The sequence below is a fragment of the Colletes latitarsis genome, chromosome 5 (assembly GCF_051014445.1).
Source record: "Colletes latitarsis isolate SP2378_abdomen chromosome 5, iyColLati1, whole genome shotgun sequence".
Lineage (NCBI taxonomy): Eukaryota > Metazoa > Arthropoda > Insecta > Hymenoptera > Colletidae > Colletes > Colletes latitarsis.
The window spans coordinates 31,732,441-31,739,453 of NC_135138.1; the positions used below are offsets into that span (position 1 = coordinate 31,732,441).

Sequence of the window (7,013 nt, forward strand, 5' to 3'; positions counted from 1 at the left end):
CTCGGTAGTCGCAAAGTGTAAAAAGCTGAATTTCCCTTTTCCTAGCTATGTATTGGCTCGCATTGAATTTGGTCAAAGAGGATATTTCCCGCAATCGCAGATATTTCCGATTAAAAACGATACTTTTAAAAGAGTAAACAGTTCGCCCCGTTTACATTGTATACGAGGCTAGAAGGCTGAAAGGGGAAGCTGTATCTACTCCCGTTTGATGAATTTAATCGAATAACCCTGATAAACGTTCATGGTACTTGTTTACGTTCGAGGCAAGCGAGCTCGAATCGCGGTTTAATCGACGTAAACGCTTCGGAAGCCAATGGACCAACGATTCCGACGATTGAACGCAATTTCTTCCTTCCCTGTGTATGGAGAACGGCTGATTTATCTGCCGCGGCACATTGCAGAACATGGATTACGTGCTTCGAATGACTATGCCTCGAACCCGACGAGTAAAAGTGCCGCAATATTCCGGGGTGTACGTTAAACCTTTGAAAACAGCCGGCGAAAAGGGAGACTTCCATGTCTGAGAAAGCGTGGATGGAGGACGTTCTTACTTCGATCGTGGCAAACGTCGAGAATGAGCGTACAGCGTGGTTCGAACGGTTTCTCGATTTAAGGTGTTAGAGTTTCCTGCTGACTGACGATGCGCGAATAATAAATAAAACAAACCCATGGAATACTCGTTTCCAAGAATAATAAGTTAACAGACTGTTACAGCGATCGGTGGTCTAATTGAGGAACTCGTTAATTGCGAAGCAGTTCGATTACTGTATTAACTGGGGCGGATCTGTTCTAAGCGAAAAGAGAAACAAATAGTTGAGGAAACTTTATATAATTCAATTTTTTCCCCCTTCTAACTAACACAAACTTTCAAAATGATTTACTTGCACAAAGTTATGTCTTTGAGTACTTTATACTTCAGGAGATATTTTGTTCCATTTTTGATATTACATATGCACACATTCTTACATGTTTCTTGATACTTTTTACCGGATGATTTCATTAGAAATAAAGTCTAATCGTACTTTTCAAGTGCACTGATATAATTAGAAATCGTGTCATGGCGAATTTGCTGTACGAATTTATCTTTACTTAGAACATAGCCTGATCCAGTTACTAGAATCACCCAGTATAATTTGATATTGATAATAACGATACAGTGTAACATTTATACGAAAATATTTTGTACACAGGATTTGCATTAACAGGAAATTGAGGCGTTAATATTCAGTAGTTCATCCTGTATAAATCAAACATCGTGACCGTAGATCATTGTAGCTAGCATTCTATTATCGAACAGTCATTTGTCCTCGAATTTTCAAACACTTAATACAGCAATCTAATGTATGAGTATTCCGACTGTCGATCATACTGGTCGCCGAGCACACAAGTTTCCCAAACTTTCAGCTTCCATGGACACTAATCGATCCACTTACGGGCCATTTTAATTGCATTCGGTAAGAATAATAATGCTCGATCGCGTTTCGAGCAGCATTCAACATTCCGTGCTCTGTAGCCTCAACTTGTACTTCCAACCTGAAGCCCATCTAAATTTCACAACGAACTTTGCCAGCGAACTCTATCGACTCCTCTAAACATAATATCCCGTGCGTCCAAACGTTAATTGCTCGAAACGCGCGTCTGGTTCGCGTTTCAAAGCCGGCGCCGGGTAGTTCATAACTTGATCAACTTCCAAATAAACGTACGCCGAACGACACGGCGCGATCAATTCAAAGAATCAGTTCAACCGTTCTCGATTGCGAGCAGCAAATCGAATTCTCAAAATCTGTCGGTGGCGGTTCGTCGCGGGGGATCCAAGCACGGATCGAGGCTCTGTCGTTCGCGGAAGGATTTGAATAGGGAACGCGGATGAGACGATTCAAAAGCCGCAAGTTTTGATGAAATGCATTCCGACTAACACACAGATGACCCGGGTAACTCGGGTCCGTGGATTTGTTGGTGTACACGCGTCTCCGGAGCGAGGGACTAGACACAGAAAGGAGAAAGACTCTCTTTGAGTTCCTATCCGTCTTTCTTTGCCCAAGTCGGGCCTCTTCGACTTCATCCGCGAGCAGGATTGCTTCCCCGCGATATAATCACAGTTGAGGCAACTTCACCCTACCCGCCACTACGCCAATATTCATTCTACCGCCCCTTTTGTTTGCCCCGATACCCCGTTCGCTAACGCGAGACTTAGCCTTTTGCTTAAATACAGGCAGCCTGAACTGCGGATGATATTGCGTCCGTATCAATATCTAGTTTTCATAGCGCGAGAACCAGCGACTGAAATACGCCGCCGGGAATATTCCCTCACAGGTCGCACGGATGTTTGTCCTCGGTTTTCGAGCAACTTGACGTACCCAGTGGTTTTCTCTGCCGGTGGTAGATGTTCGATACAACTCAATTTGCAATACAAACGTCTGCGTTTGAAAATTTTTAAGTGGAGGAACGTGGATCGAATCTATATAAATTTTAAGTAGCTTCTATAATATAGAAAGTTTGACAGGAAATTCTTGACTTTTTCTCAGATTTTACACGAAAAAACAAATCGAAAATAAAGAATAAAATTTTTTCATTTGAGGCTCTATTTTCAATGGGGTACGGCTTGAACGTCAGTGCAAGTAGAAAGAGCGAGTAATGGTCAGACGTACTAGCAAAATCGTATGCATATTCGATAAATTTGTAAATTTAATTGTCCTGACAACAAAGCCTCGCTTAAAAGAATGTTATTATTTATTTTTTATTTGTTTCTTCACATTCACATTTCTAAAATGGAAAATCATGGAGAAATTTGTCGATATCGACAATGTATTCGTATAACCTATTCCCGAATCGAGTATGTGAATAAAAGTTCAAATAAGGAGACGCGTATCGAAAATCTATATACATTTCGTAGCGAACAGAACGTTTTGTACAGTAAATTCGAAAGATCTTTAACATTTGTCCTGCGTCTGGAGGTGATCAACCTTTCCGGGATTTCCGTACGATAAGCATTCTGCTGGGAAAAGAATATTGTATGGACTTTCCGATAGAAAATCTAGATACATTCATCGTCCAATTGAAACTCAACCCGAATCTTGGAAATTCTTAAGCTTCTCAACTACCGTACAACATAAATATATTCGGCAATACTTCAAACAATTAAAATACATTTTCTTCTGATAAACTTTTAAAGCCCAAATATTAATTTGAGATATATCACAAAACTGCAATAAAATTTGTACTCGAATTCAATACACAACACGAATTTACAGGCCTTCAAGATAAGGCCTACACGAACGAAACTTACTCCAGTTTTTCGATAGTAACTCTTGATGTTATTTGCATTTCGATCTATCCATTACTTACACTGATCGAACGAATGTCTAAGTGAGTTTTCAGTCGGAAAAGTTGTATCGAATCCGTACCAATTTCGTGTTCCGAGCTGAGTCTCTCGTGCAGCAAATTTCAAACAGATAAGAAACTTCCTATCAAGAGAAGCAAAAGCTCGGGCAGTAATTTTGAAAGATGATGAGTCGCAAAAAAAGAACTGAAAGACACTCAAGAAGTAGAAAACTACGAAGGGATTCCAAAACATCGAACGATTTCATATTATAGAAGTCTATAATTTGCAAAGAGTGCTTCAACTTGTTCATTAATCGCGTTTCCGGCGAACAATTTTGAAACTTTCAAGCATTTCGTGGCACGCCCACAATTCCCCTCAGTCGATTTCCACGAAAAGCACGACGAATAAAATTTATAAAAACTGTTGTAGGGTAGAAATTACGCGAGCGAGTGCTTCGAAAACCCACTCGACTCGAGATTCGGATTTCTTGCTTGCAGACTACTGTGACTACTGGAATTCTTGGACAGCTGCACACAACATCACGTGCTGGGATCGCGACGATGGAGGCAAGTTCGTCTATTGTTTTGCAGGCTTAAACATCCACAAATCCCAGGACAAGACTTCCTGGGTAGAAGGGAAACCAGACACACACTGTCTAAATTCTGGCATTCTCGCAATAAGAAAATAATACAACTACAATTACAACGGTTACTCGAAAATACACAAGTCGAGAGAATTTAAAGGTAATGGAATATTTAGATATCGGATACTCTCAATTCAAAATATTAAGTAACGTCACGAGTTTTCTTGTGCAATAATATTCTTCATGAATTTACGTCATTAATTTCGTTCAATTTATCGAATAAAATCATGTGGATATTCGATACAAATGCAAAGAGTTTACAAAGTATCACCAAAAGCAAGAGAATCAAATTTTCGTGCGCTGTTTCGTTAATTCGGATATTGGGTGTTAAAAAATCCGCTAACACGTTTTAAATTACGAGCGAATCTGCCAACGAAATGCGAATGAAAGCTGATTAACGAATAAATGTAAAAATTTTGCTCTCACAAAGACATTCGAGCGAATTCGACGTCGACTGAAAAACAAGTGGAGGATATCAATTATTTCCGCTACGAGCACGCGTATCGCTTCGCTGTGGATCTCAAAATCGGGTTGGAGTTCCATCTCACGTCGATTTGTAACGAATTATTCCGGTTCCCTTCTTTTTTCGTGCGAACATTCGGCAGAACAGACGAACGTAACGAGCGAAACTGTTTACATTGAAAAGTACCCCGTATGTAATTAAGACCTTACAGCGTTGTAATGGCCGTATAAATCGGTCCATCGTAACTTGTAATCCACTTTTAAGTTCGCGCAGAACATCGCCTAGCCGCGTACACGTAAATTTCGCCGCCGGTTTATGCAAATTATTGATGGAACCCTGGGTTAATACAATGTCACGTGCAGCCACCCACCCCCCTCCCCCAGGCTGCCTATAAGGACTAGCTACCACCGAGTCGATACATTTTACATCAAATTTATGAAAGCTCGCGTTTTTTCCGGCATTAAAATACTGCATAATATCGCAATAAATAATGGCCGGGGCGTAGACTCGATATTTACTTTGGGATAATCCAGGATAGACATCAATGGGTGATCGAAATGCAAAATGGCAAAAAGAATTTATATTGGATCGGAAACAATAATTCTTGGATGCTCTGTTATTTATTAATAATAAATACACTTGTATCATTCGCGAACACGAATGTACTAATCACGTGCAACTAAATCCACCACTAAAATAACGCTAAAATCTCAGAATTCACGATAGAATATATTTTAAAAGATTTCGTGAACTGCACCTACCGATATAACTCGAATAACGAAGAAAATGTATTTCTGCTAATGTTATAGCAAGAATTTGTTGCAAGCATATTGTATTTTCTGATCTTATTCGATGTACAGAGAAGTAATATAGCAGCTTTGAGTTGAGGAATGTAATAGAATCTAACGTAGACCGTTTTCGCATAAAATCGTTCGTATCAACACGCTACCGAACAGTAAGGGTATTCGCAAGGACAGTTCAGCCGAATTTTACGAGTCGATGGACGTACACAAAAGAAACGACGACTCGGTCGACCAGAGGTCTATTTACATTTACTAACTCGTCCCTGTTAAATCGACAACAAGGAAATTTAATACTCTAAATTTCTACTACGTACAACTTTCGAACCAACGCATTCCTAAACTCAAAACTGGTGTACTTTGTCTGCATCCACGAAGGACTATCAAAAAATACAAAGTCTTTGAAAAACAGTGCCCAAAAGCGTAGTATGACCTCGAATTCATTTATCTCCTGCGACCTACAGGGTGTGTACCAAGGTATATACCTAAATACGAAGCGTTTCGTTCCGAGAATGATCAACATATTGCACAATATAAGATATATCAGAGGCTTAAAAACGCAGTGTCCACAATTTCTATTACAGAGCAACACCGAAATCAATTTAACGCGGTCGCGTCGATACTTTAACGGGATCTTCCCTTTAACGAGGCACCGCGGAATCTATGAATTCGAAAATATTCTCGCTCGTTGCCGGTCGGGCGTTTCTGCTAATTAACCAGCGCAAGAAAACTAAAAAGTGTCGCGTACTCACCGTGCACGAAGCGACGTCACTGTCCGCCGGTGCACTATACTCCCACACACACAATCACAAGAACCGGTGACACGTACACGGAACCACGCGATCAGCAGAATCACACTGATACGAAGTCGAAGTTCAAAGTTTTCACTCCCGTAACAATAATAATTCTCTGCTCTTCAAACTTCGCGTACACCGTTCCCGTAAACAGCTCGACGACCAGTGATACGCGATACGCTGCGACTCAGTGCCCAACTGGTGATCCTTCCTGCTCCCGTTCGATCCAGCACGCAGCGAGACGAACCTTTCCACGAGTTTCGTGCCAGTCAAATGTCATTCTCTCTCGAGCGCCGTGGGTTCGTCTGTCGTTGGCGTCACGCTGTCGCTGGATAATCGCGCGATTTACCGCGGAACCAGACTACGCGGAAAAGAGGATTCCATGGTACGGCGGAGGAGGACGCGGAATATACACGGGGCACTGACACACTCGCGAGAAACGCGACAGTCAAACGGTGACTGGATAGTCGGTGAACAACACGTAACGTCGCGTCGCGTGGAAGCTCGCGAGACGGACTACGGCACGGGAATGAGAAGGTCTGTATGCTCTCGCGCACAGCGACGCCAGAGACACCACACGACTCTTGCAGGGTCGAAACGCGCCACGGTCGATTCTGTGGCTCGCACCTAAACCCTACCGACCGGACTATAACGTTTCCTCTCGCGGTTCTTTCGATCTACTTTGCCGGGTTTATTTCAATTTTTCCCATTTACAAATCCCCAATCAACCGCGTGTACCTATTCTTCGAAACCTTCCATCAGTTATCCCCATAAAAATGAGTTCAACTTATCGTGCAAAGCGGAGATAAAATTTCATTTCAACGACTTTCAGAACAAGAATTTATCTTTTATTTATAATTTCTAAGGATGGGATTTTTGAATCCTCAAAGTCTCGAATTTTGTTCGTGATTTTTTGTTAACGCCTCCATTTGAGCTCTTCTAGATCAGGATACAAAATATTTTTTAGATTGTTTTTGAGTAGATCTAGATC

At 41.4% G+C, this 7,013-nt stretch overlaps 1 protein-coding gene across 5 annotated transcripts in view; it reads right to left on the minus strand.

Moving 5' to 3' along the window:
- The window catches only part of Nlg-4 (neuroligin 4), a 425,248-nt gene extending 418,718 nt beyond the window's left edge, over positions 1-6,530 (minus strand). For all 5 annotated transcript variants that reach the window (XR_013079732.1, XR_013079733.1, XM_076765746.1 and 2 more), the window contains exon 1: positions 5,981-6,530. The gene's annotated coding sequence lies outside the window, so the exon portion shown is untranslated. The remainder of the gene's footprint in view (positions 1-5,980) is intronic.
- Positions 6,531-7,013: the final 483 nt, after the last annotated feature.